The following is a 22,550-nucleotide window of genomic DNA, read 5'->3' as shown; positions in this document are numbered from 1 at the left end:
CATGCTTAATATTTTGCAAACTTGGCTTCTGCTGTCATCTTTTAGGAATTTGAATCAGTGACTTCACTTATTCATGATGGTGACCAAGGTCAACAGGGGCTTTTGGGGGGGGGGCCGGTAAAAAAAATCCTAAGCCCATTCTACTACCCCAAGTGGGGAATTAGTGATAAAGAAGGGCAAAGTATTTGCCAAACCTCATGCTAGATTTTTATTTTTCAGCAATGCCTAGTACCGTAGTGATGAACGTACACAATACTGTGATTAACAGAAGCTACGTAAAACATACCAATGTACAAGTGACGTAAACTACAGATTACAAAAAGACATGCCCTCTGTTTTACCTGTCATGTAGACACACCATCTAAATACATTCTCATGTTTGCAGAAACAAACATGAAGGAATATTTTTTGAGACCTTCCCTACTGATTCCAGAGAACATGAGAGAAGTGACACATAGAGTGAATGACCAGCAATAATATCTTGGTATTAAAAAAAAAAGTTTTCTTGCTGTTGTAGAAGAATTCAAATAAAAGGTAGTTCTCCTTTCTGCCCTTTTAAACCCCCCTTGTGGGTCAGACGTCCGGGAGCACCCCCAAATTTCTGGATGTGTCCAGAGAGCCCCTCAAATAGGGAGTTGGCCCTTTTCTGTCTTTCTCTCTCTTTTTCTTCCCTGCGCCCCCCCCCCCCCCCCCATTTTTAAAGGGCTTTAAGGAACATCTCTGGGAGACAAAAATAGCTCCAGTTGTGAGAGGCCTACACGCTGGGAATGCAACTGAGAGATGCAAGTCAGCAAGTGCCAGCCGAGAACAGGAATGTCTGGCCCTGGGTGGATGCTCCTTGCTGTCTGGGTGCCGCTTCTCTGCCTGGGCCCGGTGGGTAGAAGGGAAAATGGTTTTTCAGGGGTGGGCGGTGGATCGGGTTGGTTTGGGGTCTGGCCTTGGAAGGAACAGAGACCCCAGCGTTCGGGGCCGAGGGGCGCTTCTTTCCCCTCCCCCCAAGTTTCCCCAAACGTCTTTTGCCCAGCCGGGGATTGGCGAAGGTCAAAAGGGAGCCGTTGGCACTGAATGTCACCCTGAAGGTAAAATGAAAGACAAAAGATGAACGCATGCTTGCTTTCCGCTGGGCAGCGGCGGCTGCGGCGGCAGTAACAGCAGCAGGATTTAAAGGGGGGAAAAAAAAAACCCACACACACAAAAAAACCCACACGCACAGACACATAAATACACACCCAGAGGCGTCAATTATGCCAACGCAATAATGCAATCAAATCATGACAGTGCCGGGATTTTTTTTTTTTTTTTGGAGAAATCTAGATATTTATTTTGCAAAAGGGAGAGAGAGAAAGGCATGCAAACAGAAACGTGCACATACCACGTAACCACCCGAGGAGAACCTGGCAGCCTCTCTCTTCTTCTGCCAAGTTATCATTGAGAAAACAGACAGGCATCATGACGTCCTGGGTCACAGGGAGTGCGGACCGACGCTACCAAGAGCAAAGGGAGGCGCCCGGGCGCTCCGGCTAGCGGCGGGCGCCCCTCGGCCCCTGGCCGCCCGGCTCGGTGAGTGCACAGCCGCGCGGGACGCGGACCCCGGGGCCCAGGCCGGCCCCGCACCCGCGGGGGCCCAGCGGGGGGCCGTGCCCTTGGCCCCGGCGCGCCGGCCGGCACCCCCTCGCCCGCCCGAGGTCGCGGGAGCCCAGTTAAAGGAGGCGTGTGTAAGATGTGCAATGTTCCTGCATGGGGGTTTTGTAGACTTTCCCAGCCAAAGCGACCGGCTTCGGCTTCTTTAAAATCCCCGACGACTCACCTGCTTAACCTGCTGCAGTTCTGACCCTGCCAAGGTAACTGGTCCAAACCCTTATCATCAACATCTGGAGACAGACATTTGCATCGGGGGCATCCTTGATTTGCATTCCTGGTGGAAATCTCTATTGCTCCCCCCCCTTCCCCCCTTCACTTGTTTAGAGTCTCTCGGAGGGGAAAAAAAAAAATAAAAGCAATCCCTCCCTCCATAACACAACCATGAGTACTGTCCCTCTGTCGTAGACTCGCCTTACCATGACTGCAAAACTGTCAGCGCGTGTGTGCTAGAGACACTGATCAATTCTCATTTCCATGAGATTTGTTCTTTAAAACACCTCTCCCATCCCCCTTCCTGGATCGAGACTTCAGGGCTTGGGAAAGTGGCAAAGAGTAAGGGCAGAGTTAGGGCGCCTGGACCGGGGTGGGGGATGAGTAGGGGTGGGGGCCCTAGGGGACGAGGGGATCGGGGCAGGGGGTCGTTGGGGAGAGGGTGGTGTCCGGAGTTGAGGACCGCTGTCGTGGGCTGGAAAAATCCTTCTGGTGCTTGCTGCTGCTCAAGACCTAGGTGTCTCCTTCCTGTCCTCTACGCCTCACCCTCTGTGTCTCCCCAACGCGTTCACCTTCCCGTGGGACTCTCTGAAGTTACACGGAGGTCACCCGACCGTCATTTAAGTATTTCAAACCACCCAGCCCCTTCTAGCCCTCAAGTCTCTCCGATGGATCTGCAGGCTAGACCCCTTCCCCCCCCCCCCCGCCCCCTCCCCCGCAATGTTTGGTGATGAGAGTCTCAGAGAGAGAGACACACAGAGGGCCAAGCTCTCCTCCTCCTGTTCCCTTCCCTGACCCCCACCCCCCCACCCCCCTTTTCAGAATCTTAATGAACATTTCTGGAAAAGTCCGGAAGGGCCTGGAGAAGTCCCTCGCGTTGCCTCGATGTTGTGGAGTGATTCTGTCTGTGTTTATCTCTCGTGCTTGCTCGGGTGATGTTGTGAATTGCCACACGGGGCGGTTTCAGCTACGGAGGCTTGTTTGCTGTGGGTTGGTGGTGTAGGGCCAAGCACCAGTGGCCTCCCAAGAAGACACGGACAGACACCTAAAGCACGTGATTTTTGCTACTCCAAACCAGAGGGCAATGTTGAAAATAACACCTTTTCTCTCTCTTTAAAAAAAAAGAAAAAAGAGGAAAAAAGAAAGAAATGCTCAGCGTGTGAGTTAAGTGCAGCTGTTAGGGCCACGTATGACTTCCTACTCTTTTCAGAACACTCCTGCTTAATACTTTAAGTCAAGAAGCAAGAGACCTGGGGATGTTTTGAAGTGGTGCGGAGCAGCTGAATGACTTGGTCTAGTTTTGAAGAGAGACTCTCTTTTGTTTCTCACGCTGCCCAAAGTCCAAATAGGGGAGTGTGTTTGGAAAAGGCCCAAACTCAGAAGCAGCAGGCAAGAGAAAAGGGGAAGAAAAGTTCTCCAGGGGAAGGCAGGGGATGTGGTTGGGGAATGGGAAAGGAGTGTCTGGATTCTTTTTTATTTTTTCCTGTCCAGTAGGTTTGATGTTACCAAAATGAGTTAACCAACCTGAGAAACAGTTTTCTGTCCTTGAAGGGAGGAGAGGGAAATTCGAACAGTGTTCAGATCTGAGCTGAGGAATAGCTGACAGAAGAAGGTACTTGAAAATATGGATGGAGATGAAGTCACGTGATGGGGCTTCTTTTCCTTTAAATACGAAAAGAATCGAGTATATTATGAAACAGGCCTAGATGATTTCTCAAATATAGATCTGTCTGTTAAGCATGGCTTTGTTATTTTTTATTAAAACAGTTCTCATAACTCTTTCCACTCATGTTATGGAGAATTAGAATGTTTCTGTGGAGGATGGTATCATATAACACAGAGAGCTGTCCATTGACTGGGGAGATGAATGTCAATAAAAGATCATTTCTTCAGCAAATCAAAATAGCATTTAAATCTTAGTGCCTAGTGTCTACTGAAACCCGCCAGTCTTCATTAAGGGGGGATTGCCAAGGGAGCCAAGGGAACTTCTGATGGGTGGTGCTTTAACAAAATAGAGCAGGTCAATCCATTTGGTTACGATGTCTGTGTCACTCAATTTACTCTGTACAATTTTTTCAGAAATTAAAAGGTTACCAAGAGAGTTCCATGTTCCCATCTCCAACTGAGCACCACTTATTACTGCGACAGGATTTCAATATTAAGTGATCTGGAAGATATTTCATCTTTCACTTTGAGTTCTGAATTTGAATCAGCATGAGATGGCAGGACAGCCAGATAAGGTGTAACCAACCTCCCTCGTAGGCAGGCAGCCGAAGGGCTGGGAGGGAAAGTGTTGCTGAGAAGAATATTTGAGGCTGTTCTCAGGAACCTTGTTTACAGGGATATTTCAGTTGCAGCTAGAATTTTTGCAAGAGCCTGCCGGAGGTAATGGGCTTATGTTTGAAATTGATCCCCAAACAGAGAGTTTTTTTTTTTCTTCTTCATGAACTTGCTACGTACCTTAGCTGAACAGTCAAGGCAAAACTTTCCTGATGCCCTGTGACATTTAATAATATAGACAAATCCCTGGTTTAATGTGTCCCAGGAAGGTAGGTTATTTATGAGATTCTCTTTTGTTTACAGATGTGTCCATGCAAGTAGCTTTAGCCCTGTTTTATTTCTTTTTTAATATTGTGCGTGCTTGCTTGTGTTCAATGCAAAACAAATCACATCCAAGGAAGTTAAAGGCTGCCTTACAAGTTGACCTGTGAAATTGGTTTCAATTAGACACTGGAGATCTCATTATCCCAGTGAGGGAAATTTATGACATAGAAAGTAGGAATTTTGTATTTGTTTCAAAATTGTTGGAAAACGCTAGGAACAGAAAGATTTTGAGGGAAATGCCAAAAGCCACATTAATGAAGAAAAACAATGTTGAGATACTTTTGAATAATAGATAGGATATGTAATGGTCAACCACAAGATAAAATTTTTACACAGTATCTTTATGGCTTTAAATGGGCTGCATTGTAAACTAAGCTTACTCCTCTATTAAGTCATTATACTTTTCAATTATTTAACATTTCTGGCCAACCTATCTTCTGTGGTCTTTTTCTGTACACATCAGAAATGATGTGTACACTAGTAATTGCTGGTTGCTAGTGTGGGGAGTTTGCAGTGGAGAAAGGTTTAATTTTAACTTCTTGGGATAAATACTACAAAGAATGCACAGAGGAAAAAGCAAAGGTATGGAAACAGATGGAGCGCTATGCAATGAAGAGGCTACAGCCTCAAAATGTACCTAATACCACTTGAGTTACTCTCAACTTACTAAGAAACCTGGACAGTATCTGCCTTCTAGGTACTGTGCATTTGGAAATACTATATCTCTATTTAAATGCAGATCTCTTCTTTTTTCTCCAGGGAGCAGTTGGCGAATCTTTCCATTGAACCACTGGTATTAAAAACCCAACTGAAAATTTCTTTGTGAACAATAGAGTCTGCCATTTTGAAGTCACGATTACCTAGTTTCAGAATATTTTGATTTTTTAAAATTCACTTACAGTATCTTTATAAAGTCAAAATATGTACCTCATGTGCAAACAAAGAAATTTTCTCTCGTCACTTTGTTGTCAGTTTTTAAAAAGCTGTGAAATAATTCTGCTTTACAGTTTAGTTTTTGAGGTTAGCAGTGTCATTCCAGTAGAGTAAGTGGACCTTAGGAATCAGAGTAGGGAATTGTATGGGAGTCCTATATGCTCCTTATGGCCTCAGGTGAGCAAATGGTATACGGTGCTGCAGGAAAGTTCAAGTATCTTCCTCTAGAACCATCTTCTTTACATTACTTTCAACCTAATTAGTAATAGTGTTTTGTACTGGAATCAGTGGTAAGTGGTGGCCAACAAGGAGAAGGACCTTCTTTTGAGAGATGATGGCAGAAAATAATTCAGTCTTTTGGCATAGAAAGTGGACACACAACTTTCCGGTTTTGAATCTTCAGATTCAGGTCACTGGAAATATCTTTGGAAATCATTAAATAAAAATTCCCTAAGTACATATGGTAGTGATGCTAAGACTCTTTTTCACATAGCTAGGGCAGTTTCCTTTTCCTTGGAAATTAGATGCCATTCATTCAAGTGCCTGAATGATTTCCAATTGCGAAGGCTCACTCCCCCCGTAGCTGCTTGGATGTAAATTCTTCCTCCCATTCTCCTTCTGATATGTACACCTTTAACTATTTTACAATGTGTTTATACCATTATGCTCAATAATACCTGTGCTTGTGAAGAAGAATCATTGGTAGTTTTAAGTCAGGCCTCTGTTTATATTTCTATTGTGAAAGATACTTTTGTTTGTGTAAACAAGGGAATGATCATAGTTAGCACAAAAGGGGGGTTAAATACGTTTAGAATTCCTGTGGTCACATGCAAGACCCTGGAGAATCAAAGCTATCTTATTTACTTATGGACACTTAGAGTTGTTTCAGATGGCACATCTGGTAAAATAAATAACTTGGATAGGGCCCTATAAAGGATGCTCACTAATGAATGTCCTGATTTTTCTTTCTTTACACAAATGAATTCTTGTTTTTAACGTGGCAAATATGTGTAGCTGTCACAGTGATCTTTGACTGTTTGGAAGATTCAAATTTAGGATGCTAACTTTAGATGAAGCATAGAAAAACTTTTGTACTCCTATTCTGATACTTATGTGGTAGGATAAACTGTGTTTTCCTGTATCTGTGTTACCAGAGTGACCCATTTAAATTCAATCTCACTCTAAGATATATTAGATTAATAAGGCTGATTTTATGACCATTAAAATTTATATTCACAAATACTTGTTTTAATTAGCACAATTATAGATTGTGAGGTAAATTTCCATATATGTTAAACACTGATAACAGAAAATAACTAGCATTTGTATAAGCGTGTTACGGTTTGTAACCATACATTATCTATAAGCTGTTCTTTAGAAGAATATCTATTGCATTTTCTTATGCAAGAAGGCAATCAGTTTTTATAATGTAAACATCATATGAAAAGAGATGCTTTTATCACCGTCTCCTTCCTCTCTCCCTTCCTCTTTCCATCCTCATCCTTCCTTCTTTTTTTAAAAATTTCCTTAATCAGGAAAAAAAAAATCTAATGATGCTTTTTTTTTTTTGGAGGAGCACATATAATTGCCCATCACACATTTCTATTAAAAAAGAGGCTGCAACAAGCAATCCAGCATTATTTTTGGAACCTCTCTTCTGCCTACCAGTGTTCTTGAGGAAAATGTAAGGTTGCAGAAATCATTTCATGCCCTGTATGTTTTCAAACATAAATCAGGAAAATTGTTAGCAAGTTATAGCTCTTCTTAGAGACTGTGGCTATAGCGCTCTAGTAAACACAGGCTATATATTTTTCCAAGTTATTATGTGTGGAGAGAAATCCAAAGTTGGCTATTTAGATGAACCGTTTAATTCGGTTATTAGAAATTCATGTTCTATTTAGGATGAACATTTATTTTCCAAAGGTTACAGAAATGGGACATAATACCTTTAGGACCCTTTGGATCCATCAGAGTTAGAAATTTGTGCTTTTTAGCTAATGGGTATTACTGAACATTGATCTTCAGTCAGCTCAGGGACAGTCAAAATGGTCCTGAGCAGAGTTTATAGTATGACCTGCCCGTCCTCTTCATCTGAGAACCTTGTCCCTTTGTTTCTTCATTTCTGAAATGAAGGAGTGTGCCTTGATGGTCTCCAGTGATTCTGAATTAAGTGATTGATTAATAATGAATAAACCAATTAATCATACTTTGGGTTATTTCTCTTCTATAAGCTAAGTATTTACATAAGCGTAGCCTTTACGCCATGACTGGAGATGTTAATGTGTAGAGTAGTAAGTCAGCTCAGGTTCAGGGGTTTGAAATGAAAGCCTCATGAAACTTAGACACTCAAGTTTTACACTGAAACTTTTCATTTGTAGATTAATTATTAGTTACCAGCTTTTTTTTTCCCCCACAGAAAATAATCTTAAATGCAGATGACTTTACTAGGCGAGGCCATAAAATTTTGCACTACTTATTAGAGTAAATTATTGTACATCAGTGATGGAAAAAAATGCAAAAAAAACAGTGCTGTTATGAAACAAGTGATGAGAGTAACATAAAGGCAATAAAACTGACTGATAGTTTATCATTTATCTAGATTCTAGAGGGTTGATGTTTAAGAGAATACACATATAAATGGAAGTTAAAAAAGATAGATGGAAACTATTACAGAGTATCTGAAAGGGACTTAAAAAAAATTTATGAATGAAACTTTTAGTAACTTCAGGATTTTTAGAGACAGGGTTGCAAAATATTTCTTAACCTGGGAATAGTGTAAATTAGCAGTACACCTAAGTTTATCACCTATAATATGATTTGGTTTCTGACAGCCAATTATTGAAAAGTGGGAAAGTGAAAAAAATGTAGAGAAACAATTCTGTTTGAAGTATTTGGCCAAGATGTGAGAGAAGAAAAGATAGAAGGCAGCTGAAGGTAGAAAAGAGGCATATGGGTGGGTGTGTGTGTACGTGCGTGCGTGTGTGTGTGTGTGTGTGTGTGTGTGCGTGTGTGTGTGTATTTGAAAGAGAGAGAGAGAGCTTGGTCTGCATTTAACTGATCTGTACGATGAGGAACCAAAAGGAAAAAGAGGGAAGCTAATGCATGCACATTCTTCCTGAAGAGAATATGGTATGTGAATTATGTGGAAAAGTATTGGAATTAGAGTTTGAGCACGCATTTTGAAATTTTTCCTGGGCCATTCATACCTGTCTGACCTTGGGAAATTATTAAGTTCTCTGAATTTGTCGTATCGGTAAACATGTAAATAAGAAAAGCATTTGATTCCAAGATGGTTGTGGGAGTTGAGTGAGACTCATGGCTGTAAAAGCGCTTGAATATTCTCTGTATTTTTATATGGTGAGGAAAAGTCACTGGGTCAAGCAGTTCTCCATGCTGAACAGGTCTGCCCAAGGCTGAGGTCGATTTCTTTAGCTCCAGAGTGGTCTTTGGGAAGCGTGTTTCTTGTCCTCTCTGGTCCAAGAACTGTGGACCAAGTATGTGGTGGGTACTTTACATAATATTTTATTTAGGGAGGAAGCAGGAAATAGTATGCAGCTGGCCAGTTGAATGGAGCAAGCCTGGTAATTCTAATGTATGCAATGCCAGTGTGCAAGGAACATATTTACCCGCCCTTACAGATGGCCACAGCTTGTCTAAATACACGTGTGAATGACTTTGGAAACAAAAACAATGAATCCAGTCACTGATTTCTTTGTCTCAAACACTGCCCGTCATTCCACTTTTGCCTTGACATTGATGTTAATCTAGACTTCCCTGGGTTTTTGTTAAGGCTGAAGGAATCATTGTTTGGCAGTAAGTACTAATTAATAATGATATAAATTTCATTCAAGGAAAAATTTCCAAGATATAACAGAGCTAATTAATGTAATGCATCAATTGAACCCCAAATTCTAGATTATATACAGATCTCTTTCAAAAAGATTTTTATGTAGGATTCACTGATAAGTATCTAGCCAATTCTTCCATCAGAAATGGACTACATTTCAAAACCTAAAGTGAAGCAGTAGATCAAGAATTATTGAAGAAATCTGGACTGTTTGTGCAGACAGTATATTTTTTTAAAAGATTCAGAAATCTGCTTGGGTTTTACCTGAGGTTGGTTGGCAGTGTGTTCTGCTCTAATTCACAAGATAATGATCAATGTAATTCTATACTTGGTGACTTGTCAAACCTCGAAACTAAAGGGAACCTAGAAATCATGAGATATCTAAGGATCAAGTTTGAATTTAAAAGTAAATATTAAATGTTCCCTATCAAAATTCATTGGGTCTTAATGTATAGAATATATGTTAAACCAATGAAGAAAACAGTTTTGGGGTGGTTTAATTATGAGGCAATGTTAAAAACTTTGACATGTGTATAATTATTTGAAAGTAACTGAAGACATAGTTGGAGAAGGCAATGGCACCCCACTCCAGTACTCTTGCCTGGAAAATCCCATGGATGGAGGAGCCTGGTAGGCTGCAGACCATGGGGTTGCGAAGAGTCGGACACGACAGAGCAACTTCACTTTCACTTTTCACTCTCATGCATTGGAGGAGGAAATGGCAACCCACTCCAGTGTTCTTGCCTGGAGAATCCCAGGGACGGGGGAGCCTGGTGGGCCACCGTCTCTGGGGTCGCACAGAGTCAGACATGACTGAAGTGACTTAGCAGCAGCAGCAGCAGAAGACATAGCATGGGCTTCCCAGGTGGCGCTAGTGGTAAAGAACTCACCTGCCAATGCAGGTAAAATAAGAGATGTGGGTTCCATCCCTGGATTGGAAAGACCCCCTGGAGGAGGGCATGGCATCCCACTCTTGCCTGGAGAATCCCATGGACAGAGGAGCCTGGTGGGCTGCAGTCCATAGCGTCACACAGAGTCAGACACGACTAAAGCAACTTAGCTCTCATGAAGATATAGCACAGACACTGGACAGCAACAAAGAACCTCCCAACCATTATTTGTTGAGAAGCTATGGCTTCCTGTGAGAGTGCTCATAGGGAGTAAATGAACCCAGCTTGAGTTGCTTTTACATTTAGGAAAATATATTAAACACATTGGCCACCTCATGCGAAGAGTTGACTCATTGAAAAAGACTCTGATGCTGGGAGGGATTGGGGGCAAGAGGAGAAGGGGACGACAGAGGATGAGATGGCTGGATGGCATCCCTGACTCGATGGACGTGAGTCTCAGTGAACTCCGGGAGTTGGTGATGGACAGGGAGGCCTGGCGTGCTGCGATTCATGGGGTCGCAAAGAGTTGGACACGACTGAGCGACTGATCTGATCTGATGTTTAGTGTCAGGCTAGGTCTGTTAAGAGAATAGAAAATAATTTTAAGTCTCTCTTTAAAGACTTACACTATCTTTGCTCAGAGGCTCAATAGTATCCAACTCTTTGTGACCCCATGGACTATAGCCTGCCAGGCTCCTCTGTCCATGGAATTTTCCAGGCAAGAATACTGGAGTGGCTTGACATTCTCTTCTCCAACGCTATCTTTAGGGAAGTACAATAATGCACATAAAACTATTAAGATAACAATACAATGTAGATTTGTGCAGAAAATGAATGCTATGTGACAAATTCATATGTATGGTGACAGAATCAGAACTTGGATTGAAGTTTGGGCTACAGGTTTTGTTTTTTTGTGTGTTTTGGTTGGTCTGGGTCTTTGTTGCAGTGCGCAGCCTTCTCTAGTTCTGTCACTTGGGATTAGTTGCCCCGCAGCATGTGGGATCTTAGTTCCCTGACCAGGGATTGAACCTGTGTCCCCTGAATTGAAAGGTAAATTCTTAACCACTGTACCACCAGGGAAGTCCCCAGCTATTATTTACAAGCTGTGTGACTCTCACTTCTTTAAGCCATGGTTTTCCCACTTGCAAAATGGGCATAGGGTTATCTGTCTTATTAGATTATCATAGAATCAAATGGGACTGAATATTTGAAAAATTTTTTTGGTGTGTAATGGAGACTACACACCTCGCAGGAGGAAAGGAGGAAAGACACTGGAAGCACTGTGCTTGAGAGTAGGGGTCATGTCTCAGCTGACATTTACCCCTGCTTCTGGCCCTGGGCCTTGTTCTGAGGGGGCGCAGTAAATGTTGATAAATGCATGCATACCAGGCACCTAGGGTCAGCCCTTGACCTATATTATTCTTTAAATCTTCCCAGTAATCTTGAATGGTAGATATACTGTCTCCATTTCATAGGTGAAGAATCAGAAGTTCAAGATTTTAAATAACTCAATCTCAAGTAGGTAGAAAGCAGTCGGGTCAGGATAGGAAGCTGTCATTACATTACAGGGTAGGGAATGACCATTACATCTGAACCGTAGTGTGGGCAAAATGAAAAGCAAAAGATGTGGGTAATTGACCAGGTGCCCAGGCAGCTTATGGGCCAGCTTTCAGAGAAGCAGGTGAACACTTCCCTGGGCTGCCTGACGCATTGAACATGGCCTTTGGTTAAACCGTCAGCCCTGATTTCTACCCTTTGAAGTCGGATGTGCAGTTGTGAGAAAAGACCATATAATATACCATAGCCTAAACTTGTCATCAGGAAGGACACTGAGGCACACACAGATACTGAGGTGGTTAACCAGGGACTTGAATTACGTTTGCCCCAGCAGCCAGCACCCCGGCCCTAAACCCCCTCTATCCCTTACACTCCTCACTTTCACTCTTGGAGCTGGCAAGGTCTCCATTCTCCTCCATTGTAGGGTGGTAAAGAAGGTGATGCTGCACCAAACAGCATATTCATACTCAGCTTGCCCAATCCTAAAATCCCAAGAGCCCTATTCTATTAGTAGGTCCACCTGGAGTGAAGTTTTACAGTTGTGGCCAGTTTAGAATCAACAGTAAAAAAGATGGCCCCCAACCAAACAAGACTTTGAAAACTCTGACTTCTGAACTCGGAATTGGGTATACCCAGGTCTCCAATCCTGATTTATTTTTCCTCGGTTTATTTGTGAGGAATGTCCAGGGAGCCTGAAGTACTCAACGCGGGATTAGTAACCTACCATGGATCTGAAGTTTTGTATAACAGAGAGCCATGCCTTTTAAAAATTAGGGTTCATTTTTTAAAATTCTATAAAAATAACAGTCCATGGTAGGTCAGGACAGCAGGGATTGGGGACTATATTTAATAAAAGTCCAGGAAATACCTTGTACTCTTGGCAGAGTCGAGCTGGTAACAGTATTTAGGGAACTGCGTTAACCTATTCGAGGTGAAACCTGGGATGGGGTGGGAGGGGAGAGATGCCTTGTACACTCCTCTGTGACCTGTGGTAAGTCTGCTGGGTTGAATTGTGTGAAGTTGTCAAAGGTGGTTCTGCTCTCCAGCCCTTGGCACCAGCTCTGCTGAAATGTGATACCATTGGTTTTCAGTAAAGGTTCCTTTCTGCAGGGCTGCAAACACAGATCAGCTGCTACTGTGTGTACACAACCAGGGAGCAGATCACCCAGCACATTCAAAGCAGCCTTTTTAACCCCGAGACTTTCCAAGATCTCCTCTGCACGCAGGAAGTTTCCTTCTGTGTTGTCAGATTTAGCACCGCGCTCTTGTCATCAGATCCGCGCTAGACTCCCTGCTGCACAGTAGAGAGGCTTCCTTAAGACATTTGTCCTTGAAACTGCACCAAACTCTTGGAAGAGCCCAGAACATGTAAGTATGTACGATTTAGGCAGCGAGCGGACAGGGCAGAGCTGCAATCAACCATTATACAATATCCGATTAGCAGTGCAGGAGGGATTTTTCTGACGTTTTGTTACATTCATTTTCCATTCGTTCTGAGGAAACAAATCAATTCTAGCTTCTGATACAGTGACTTTGCAGTAGATGGGGTTGTAATATGTTAGCTTTAACTATTTGCTGTTCTCATTTAGCGTGGAGATGTGACTTGTGGGACGAAGATGGTGGGCATTAAACTAGAAAACTTGTAAATTTTGATTAGGAATGATAATTGCCAAGCATGTCCATCTTGAGAAACAAGTTTGCTTTGCGGAATGTTTTTAGAAGAATTAACCACCTAAATTCATGGACAGTAGAATGAATTTGGACCGTCCTTGCTCTCAGTGAAACGTATTAGTTTGCAGTTTTAATTTACTCATAAAGAGCATTCCACTGGGGTTTTTGTCTTAATTGAATCCTACCCAAGGCTGTCGGTGTGATGTTTTACTGGCTTGTGTGTATCTGGTTAAGTTACTTTGCTGGTTTGCAGTCTGGTTGAACTGTTGTTCAGGCACTCTTTGGATCCTAAGAGCAACCAGGTGAAGGAAATGCTCACAAAATTGGGTGGGGGTGGGGGGAAGGAGGATTTATTTTCAAGGGTGGTCGTGTTACTCTTGAAAGCTGTTTAGCTGTACAACGTGTACGGCTGTCAGATGGAGACCACAGACCGAATACTCTGAAGCTCTAAGTCGAATGTCAGCTTGGCCACTTTCATAACTCCAACCAATAAAAAGCCCGTGCCCCTTCGCCATCAATTTTTAATATGTACCAATACTTGGGTTTATAAGATTAATTTCTCTCCGATTAGGCTGATTGATAGCTGGATTGTGGTTTCTTAAGAGCTGGTTCCCTGAAACCCACAGCAGGACTGCATTCCATTTAACTAGTGAATGTAAAAACGGGTAACCATGGATTCAGCCCCCACTCCCTGCCAGTGCAATGACTTGTTGTAAACAATACAAATGAGCCAGGAGAGCAGAGGCAACCAGACATGAAATGATTTTAATAGAAATTACGGTAAAAGGTCATGTGATTTGGAATCAGCTTCTGTTCGGTTTTAAAGGGAAAGTCCGTCTTTTCTCCCCCACCTTGCCCACCCTGCCCCCCTCACCCCCCTCGCCTATTCCCAAGCAACCCAAGTAGACAGCTCCACAAACTTGGTGGGTCCCAGGCTGTGCTTCCGTGGGGAAGGGTGGCCACTGTCATGCTGGGCAAAGCGTGGTGACTGGTGGGTTTTCACGGTAAGTACCTTCCTTTTAGAAACCCAAAGGACATCTGTGTCTTCCTGGGCTTCCTCCATGGAAGGTCGTGCTAAAAGTGTGCTCTAGACGTCCTCAAGCTTTGATGTAGGAGGAATAGGTCATTTTGTTCCTTGGCTTTTATGTGATGCCACTGTCTTTTCTCTGCCTTCCTAAATCTCCGGATTATTTGAGAACCTTGGCCTTTCTGAAAACTGATTCTTGGCTTTGGAAGCCACTCCTGCAATATGGTAATGAGCACAGGCAGATTCTGGGAGAAGCGCCGTGTCTAACCTCTAGGTTGGAGCCCAGGCAGACCTTTGCTGAGTTCTACAAGGACGCGCCTTTGCGATACGATTTGCATTTCTCGGACAGAAGTGGTTTCTGGACGTGAGCGTGGCTGTAGATTCATACATTTGCCTTCAACCAGGAATCATTAACACTGTATATGTGTCAAGTGCTACCCTTGTGGTTTGTTTGGTACTGATCTCAGCTGTGTTTGTTAAAGGAAATGAAAAAAGAAACTCTAGTCTTCAGAGTTGGGGGGAAAGGGGACACTTAGAAGCCAGATTTGGAGGGTGGTCCTGGCTGGTACCCAGTGTGCAGGAATGAAGGGGTTCAGAGTCACTGTGTTGGACAATCCTGGGCACCCTGAGGAAAGGTCTGTGTCTACGTGTGTTATGTCTCAAGGTGAAATAGACTCGAACTGGTCTATGCACAGATGGTAGAAATCATCGTATCATCTTGGAACAAAAGATCATGCTGTATGTATCTCTTATCTCCTTTTATCATACAGATACTTCTGAATAGATGCATTGTTGTACATATAGAGATGTCATATTGAATAATAGAATTTGGGTTGTTTATTTTTCTATTAATGGCTTCATTACAATAGACCCCATCAGCACATGAAAAAAAGCTTGGGGGCTGTAATTTAGAAGTTCAGTAAGATAACAGAGCATCAGCCTTTTCTGTATCCACTCAGGAGTTTTATCTAGTGGACTCTTTGTTTAGGCCTATGAGTGTAAAGACAGTACTTATATTTAAACTTTTTTTTTAATGAGCTTTTTAAGACGTTGGCGTGCCTCATCACATGCTTAGACCGAAGGATTCTTTAGAATGTTATGGTTTTCTATAGCTTCATGGTTTGTTAGCTCTTGTAATACCAGGTTTGCTTATCTAAAAGAAAGAAGAAACTGTAGTCATTCATGTTGTGAGGGAAAGGAGCAATTTGAAGCTGACAGGGGAACACTAAGTCTTGGTGAGGTGATAAATGATAATGAAATACAGTATTTTTACTTTTCCCAGCTTTGATTCCCTACACCGAAGAACAGGAGTAAAGTGTCAGCTACAAGGTGGTTAGAAGCACAACCCGTGGAGTGAGACCTGGGTTGGAGATTTTGTTCCGGACCTGATCACTGTGCTTAAGAAGTGGAGCAAAGTGATTTCACCTCTCTGTTGGACACATTGTCCTCTGTAGACTGAGGAGGGTCAGGCCCGCTCATGGGCAGGTGAAAGGGTTAACTGAGCTGATGCATAGAAGGTATTTTCCACCATGTCTGGCATATAGTGAGTGCTTCGTAAGCTGTTCCTAGTTTCATTATTATTTTTGATTGAGGAAACATTTGGTGAAGTAGAATCCTGCTCTAAGTGTTGGGTCAGAGATCAACAGTCAATCATGGGCCGGTCCTGCTCGAGTGATGGTGTACATGCAGTAACTTGATCATCACTTGGGAGATGGTGATTTAGTGTGTAACCTAGTGTCGTTTTTTTAACATAACATTTTCTGTAGGCCCAAAGTAATATCTTTTTGCCATGTACTTTTTCATTTCCATGCAAATTATTTAGAAAGTTATTTACCTTTTTTTGGTGTGTGTATTTCTGATTTCTGATACTGTGGGTGTTTGAGGCAACGTGAGCATTTTCTCTGTGATCCTGTTGCCAGAGCTGAAAGCAGAAGAACACCTAGAATTATAAGACCTTCATCATTACATCAATCCTAAAAGCTTGAAACTAGTGGTAACTAGTTCTCAAAGATAATCACATCTACTAAAGAGCAGTAGTAATTCACAGGGTAGTAAACATGAAAGTTACATGCTACCAAAGAGATATTTCTTTTTTTAAAAAAAATTTTTATTGAAGTATGCTTATTTATTGTGTTGTGTTAGTTTCTGCTGTAAAGCAAAAGGATTCAGTTATACATATATATATATTTTTTTTTTACACATTCTTTTCCATTGTGGTTTATCTTGAGAAGATTGTCTACATGTTTGCTGTGTCCTTTGACCTTCCTGAACTCTAAGCTTCTGATTCTCTGCTTCGTGGTCTGTCTCCCCACCTCTTTCCTTCCTTCCTTACCTCCTACTGTCCCTCCTTCCTCCCTTCCTTCCTTTTATCTCTTCTTATTCTCTCAACTCCATAGCATTTTCTTTTTCTTTGTGAATCAGAAGGGTTCAAGGGAAGAGAAAAAGAGGGAGAAGAGACCCACAGTCTTTTCATGTTAGTCCTGGTTTTATAAATGGAAACTTTAAGAAGAGTCAGAAAAATCTGTTTTTCTTTCTCCTGCTATTGAACTGGAGAGGCACATCTGAAGTGACCTGCAGACTCCAGGGAAGCCTCGTTCGGTAACTATTTGTTGATTCATTGATTAAACAGCCTGGAGGGAAGGGGCATGAGGTACGGAGATCCCCTTAGTAGTGAGAGCTTTGAAACCCCAGGCTGCAGTGTGCAGTAGGTTGGCTTCTCTGTGACCTTCCAACCACTAATCTCCTTTAAGAACTGAATCAAAGCAGTTAAGGGATTTTTGTCAGATGGATTTTGCCTACAGTTGGGTTTTTGGCAGTTGCGTGTCGAAGGCAATACATTCTTCACAGGGATATGAATTTTTTTTTTTTTCCAGAAAGGAATGAAGATGAGATGCCAGCAGGATTCTCTAGAGAGGGACTCTTGTTTATCCATGGTAGCGTTCAGGCCAGGACAGCTGTAAGGTGGATGACTTTCTCACACTTCCCAGCCAACCTCCTCCTTAACCACCCTTGTCTGGTGGTCTGGTCAACAAATGCTCTTGTGCAGCAGGTCCCTCTCCATAATCTTCTCTTGCAAGGGCAGAGAGAAAGCCTGCAATTAGAATTGATATCATGTGAGTGATGACGGGTGTCTGCTATCTACTTTCAGGCAGTGTAGTGTGTAGAATTAGAGCTGGAGATGGCTCATTTTAAATGGATAAATGACTGTTCCAGAGTCACACAACCCGTGAGTTGTACAGCCAGGGCTACAAGCTGAGATTTCTGATTCCCAGGCTGGCACTCTTTTAAGGGCTCCTGCCTTCCAGTGAACAGACCAAAAAAGAGCGAGTTTATATTACATTGGAAGAAAACAAGCCAGTTTAGTAAATGGTAAGGCTATTTTAAAGATATTACTCAAAAGAGACATATACATCTAGTTGTAATCCTCAAGCTGTAATTTAGAAGCTCAGTGAGCCTTGAGAAAGATACCAAGTCATTCTAAGCTGTGATTTTCTTCATCGTACATCTGAGATTAAAATAATAAAAAATCAGTGACAATAACTAAGCAATAAATATAATGCTTATATTTTAGGTTTGTTGTGAGGATTAAATAAGATTATGTATGGAAAGTCCCTAATCTTATGCTTGACACAAGATAGATATCAGTAAATATTACTGTCATCCTCTTTTCTTTTCAAGGTTGGTGGTGGAGTCCTGTAGGGTAGAATTATGAGGAAAGTCTTCAAACGGCATCTGGAATTGTGTAGCTCAATGATTTTCAGCATTTTTTTTTTCTGCTTTAACACATGCAGAAAAATATGTATGAAGGATGCTTGTTGGTGGTGGTGTTGTTTAGCTGCTGAGTTGTGTCTGACTCTTTGTGACCCCATGGACTCTAACTTGTCAGGCTCCTCTGTCCATGGGATTTTCCAGGAAAGGATACTAGAGTGGGTTGCCATTTCTTTCTTCAGGGGATCTTCCCAACCCAGAGATCAAACTCAATCTCCTGCACCGGCAATTCTTTAACACTGAGCGGATTGTTTAACACTGAGCCATCAGGGAAAGCCCATGCTTGGCAAAGAATGATCAATAAATAGTAACACGGTGGTGATGATGATCATGGTGGTGGTAGTGATGAAAAGATGCCAATGCTGATGCACCTGAGGTCCTCATACTACAGATGAACCCAGGGCTAGAAGCAAGTCCTAAAGCTTTAGTTTGGATACACTGCTTACTTTCCTACCGTAGAGAGGAAATCCCAATGTTGGTGAGCAAGAGCTGTGCCGTTATAAGTATATCTACACTCATTTAAATTAAAAAGAAAATCAATGGATACATTTATATGTATGGCTGAGGCCCTTTGCTATCCACCTGAAGCTATCACAGTATGTTAATTGGCTATACTCTAATATAAATGAAAAAGTTTAGGAAAAAAATCATAGGCTTCAGTACTTTGTCGTTGTTCAGTCGCTAAGTCATGTCCGACTCTTTGCAAGCCCGTGGACTACAGCCCGCCAGATTCCTCTGTCCATGAGACTACTCACTGGACGCTGGGGTAGTTACCATTGTTCTTCTCTTGTCTTCAGACAAGAACACTGGAGTGGGTTACCATTTCCTTCTCCAGGGGATCTTCCTGCCCCAGGGGTTGAATCCATGTCTCCTGCATTGCTGGCGAATACTTTACTACTGCACCACCAGAAAAGCCCCCAGTTCTATGTTACTGGTACCAAATTACTAGCAATCTGGTTGGTCTAGAAGATGCTGTCTTTCCTAGCGTTTTGAATGGTGCTTTACATCCTAGTCCTGAACTGATGGGTTTGAGCCTTGAATCAACCACTCATGAACTATGATGACCTAGGAAATAACTGAGTTAATACCTGGAAAGTATTAATAGTAAGAAAAATGTCTAGTGCACAGTAAGTGTTAGAAATTCTTAGAAGTTTTTGTCTCTAAGCTATTTGATGGGGCAGCATCCTACCTTCAAGATTCCCTCTGAAAAATCACCATTATTAACACCATGGTATCATTAATAATAAAATTGTGTTTTAGTTTTAACATAATAAAAGCTGCTCTTTATTGTGTACTTACCATTTAAAAAGGCGTTATGCCATGTGTTTTAAATGGTATCATAATTGATTTAATTCTCCCATTATTCTTTTGAAATAGATAGCATTACTTGCGTCTTATAAATGAGAAAATGGAGCCTATAAGAGGTAATAGAACTTGCCCAGCTAGTGAGTGACAGACAAAGGCCTCCAATTTATAATCTTCTATACATATCTCCCCTACACTGCTCACGAAGTCGGAAACAGTTTGCAGAGTTGGTGGAAAATGCGTATTTTCTGGAATGAAAGAGACCCAAGAATCATGAAATAGATTTCTTCTAGGACATTCAGGGGCTTCCCAGGTGGCTCAGATGGTAAAGAATCTGCCCACAGTTCAGGAGACCTGGGTTCGATCCCTGGGTTGGGAAGATCCCCTGAAAAAGGGAATGGAAACCCACTCCAGTATTCTTGCCTGCAGAATTCCATGGACAGAGGAGCCCAGCAGGCTACAGCCCATGGGGTCACAAAGAGTTGGACACGACTGAGTGACTAATACACACATACACAGAGGACATTCAGGAGACTCAAACCAGAAACAGGGAAGATGATCACGGTAAAAAGCAATTTATTTTATTCACTCGATAATCGGGAAAATCTAGAAATATACTTTAACTTGATCTTAAGGACAGGAAGAGATAAGAGGCAGTGGTGGAAAAGGGTAATGAATAATGAGGAGGAAGAGAAGAGTGAGAGAGAGAGAGGTGGCAGAGAACATGGCTATCATTTAACACTCAAGCAATCATGGAGGTAGATGATCCAGAATCATCATCCTCATTTTAGACGTTAGTTTGTCCGAAGCAACACAACCAGAAATAATGGACTTGGGATTTACTCTGTGCATTCTATCTTTACATCCAGGGCACTCTCCTGCTACATTATTCTGCCTTTTGAGACAGAAAGATTCATACAAAGATATATACACATGAAGAGAAAGAAACAGGTACACTGACATGCAGACAATATTAGAACCATCTTTTAGCTTTTACAGATGTGAACACAAAGACTTTCCAAAGTCCCTTTGTGCTTTTGCAGCTATAGGCATAAGCTAGATTAATTCATATGCAGAAGACAAGATGCTTAAGAATATTATTAAATATTTAATGCTTTTTATTTAAAATTAGGTTTTTACTTCCTGAGTTGATTTTCAAAAAAAAAAATCTTGTGGGTTTTCAGTGACACTTTCTTCCTAATTGTACAGATGAAGAAAAGGAGTTGTGCAGAAGTTAAATTATTTCCCTAAGATCAGAGGAGTTGATAGCAGATATGAACGTCCTCTGGTTTTTGACCCTCCAGAAAAAGACTTTTCTCTTTCTTGCGATGATCTCTTCTAATTGGTACGGTTATCACTTAATCAGTTTCTAAGAACTTGGAGACACATGGATGGAAGAGTCACACCTGTGTACATAATGAGGTTCTTTCTTCTAAGTGGAAAGAGAGGTTGACCCTTCCCTGAAGGTTTTCGTCTTGCCTTCGAGTTTGGAAGACCATCTCCTGATCTTTAAGGAATGACATCAGGGCTGTAGTTCACAACGTTCTCTTTTCCCCTCGAATCCAGGCTGGGCACTGGAGAGAATCCCGCCCTTCTTGTGCTTAGCCTCCTGGGTCCACCAGATGCTATGGTCTCTTCCCCAGACAATTGCCTGCTGCTCCCACGATATGTCCGACTGGCACTCTGTTTGTAAGGCAGATGGAGCTCCCTTTCAAGAAGTACTTTCTGCTCTGCATGCTTGTTTTGAAGATGTGGGTTTTTGTTAAGTACAACGGGCCAGGAAAAGAGGGAGGTCCCAAACTGTTGTGTGAGAAACGAGAGGCAGTCCAGGTACAGTGGAAAGAGGCCAATCTGGAAAGCTTCGTAATTTCCAAGGTTAATGCCAAGGTCAGACCACCTTCTCAATCAGTTTAAACAGAATCCCTAAAGTTAGACCACCAGGAACACTTTTTCCTTCTCAGGGGAAAATCTGGTAACTGCCCAATAACCCTTTTTCTGTGTTTAAATGATGAAGGTAGAAAAGGAAGATTAAAAAGGGGTAAATGTGATGGCTTTTCACCTTTTCCCTTAGAAAGTAATGGAACCATCTGGCCAGCTTTGAGGAAAGCTGCTTGAGAATAACTGTGCTTGTTGATAAATAATTGTTTTCTTACCAGGTCCACTGAAATAACATGCAGAATGACCCCTTTTAGCTTTAAGTATTTCTTCTAATAACACATGATATTTGTGTAGTGAAAGTTTATGAAGTCACAAATTATCATTTCCCTTTGATAGCTAAGTTAACTTGGCAAGATTAAGTGGCTTGTTCAGAGGGACACCGTTAGAAAGAGAGTGGAAGGCTCAAAACTGAGTCTTCTGACATCTAGATCTAGATTGCTTCTACCTCTTAGCAATTCCAGTCTTGACAGAGGGCTGGTGAGGGGTAGGACTGAAAATTGAGTGGGAAAGGTATTAGAAAAGGGAAAAAAGATGGGGAAAAAACAGCCCTGAGAATATTAGAAGAAATAACTTGTGATGTCTGTTTTTGTTGTGGGTGCGGTACCTGTGGCTACAGGATGGTGCAAAGATTCTGATTTTTGTCCTCACGCAAAGAGTCGGACACGACTGAGCAACTGAACTGAACTGAAAGATGAAGGCTGGGGTTTCCCAGGTGGCTTAGCAGTAAAGAATCCACCTGCAGTTTGGGAGACACGTGTTTGATTGCTGGGTCAGGAAGGTCCCCTGGAAGAGGAAATGGCAACCCACTCCAGTATTCTTGCCTGGGAAATCTCATGGACCAAGGAGCCTGGCAGACTACAGTCTATAGGGTCGCAAAGTGTGAGACATGACTTAGCGACTAAACAACAAAGATGAAGGCCAGGGGACAGGGAAAGGGGAGTATGAGCCCCTGGATGGCTCATACAGGATGCTGGTGACTTCTCCCTGCCTCAGTCCCCAGACTTTCCTCTCTAAGGTCAGGCACTGGAGTGACCCTAAGGTCAGCTTCTCAGAAGATGGAATCGAGGCAGCTCTAAGCAAAAGAGAAATGACCTTGTATATGCACACTTAGTTCCTGGTCATTCAATGCCCCGCCCCCTTCACCCCGTCATAGGAGCAT

General features: G+C 42.3%; 1 protein-coding gene across 7 annotated transcripts in view; it reads left to right on the top strand.

Annotated features, from left to right (window-relative positions):
• ESRRG (estrogen related receptor gamma) overlaps window positions 1-22,550 on the top strand; it is a 693,887-nt gene that overhangs the window by 49,972 nt on the left and 621,365 nt on the right. For 4 of the 7 annotated variants that reach the window (XM_055581897.1, XM_055581890.1, XM_055581893.1 and 1 more), the window contains exons 1-2: window positions 12,219-12,318; window positions 12,793-13,050. The exons of 2 other annotated variants lie outside the window; for them this stretch is intronic. The gene's annotated coding sequence lies outside the window, so the exon portion shown is untranslated. Of the gene's footprint in view, window positions 1-12,218; window positions 12,319-12,792; window positions 13,051-19,882; window positions 20,018-22,550 lie in introns of those variants that run through there. One more of the 7 variants, XM_055581892.1, reaches the window with a different exon arrangement.

Source organism: Bubalus kerabau, chromosome 5, assembly GCF_029407905.1.
Source record: "Bubalus kerabau isolate K-KA32 ecotype Philippines breed swamp buffalo chromosome 5, PCC_UOA_SB_1v2, whole genome shotgun sequence".
NCBI classification, from domain to species: Eukaryota; Metazoa; Chordata; class Mammalia; order Artiodactyla; family Bovidae; genus Bubalus; species Bubalus kerabau.
This window is presented reverse-complemented; position numbering and strand designations above follow the sequence as displayed.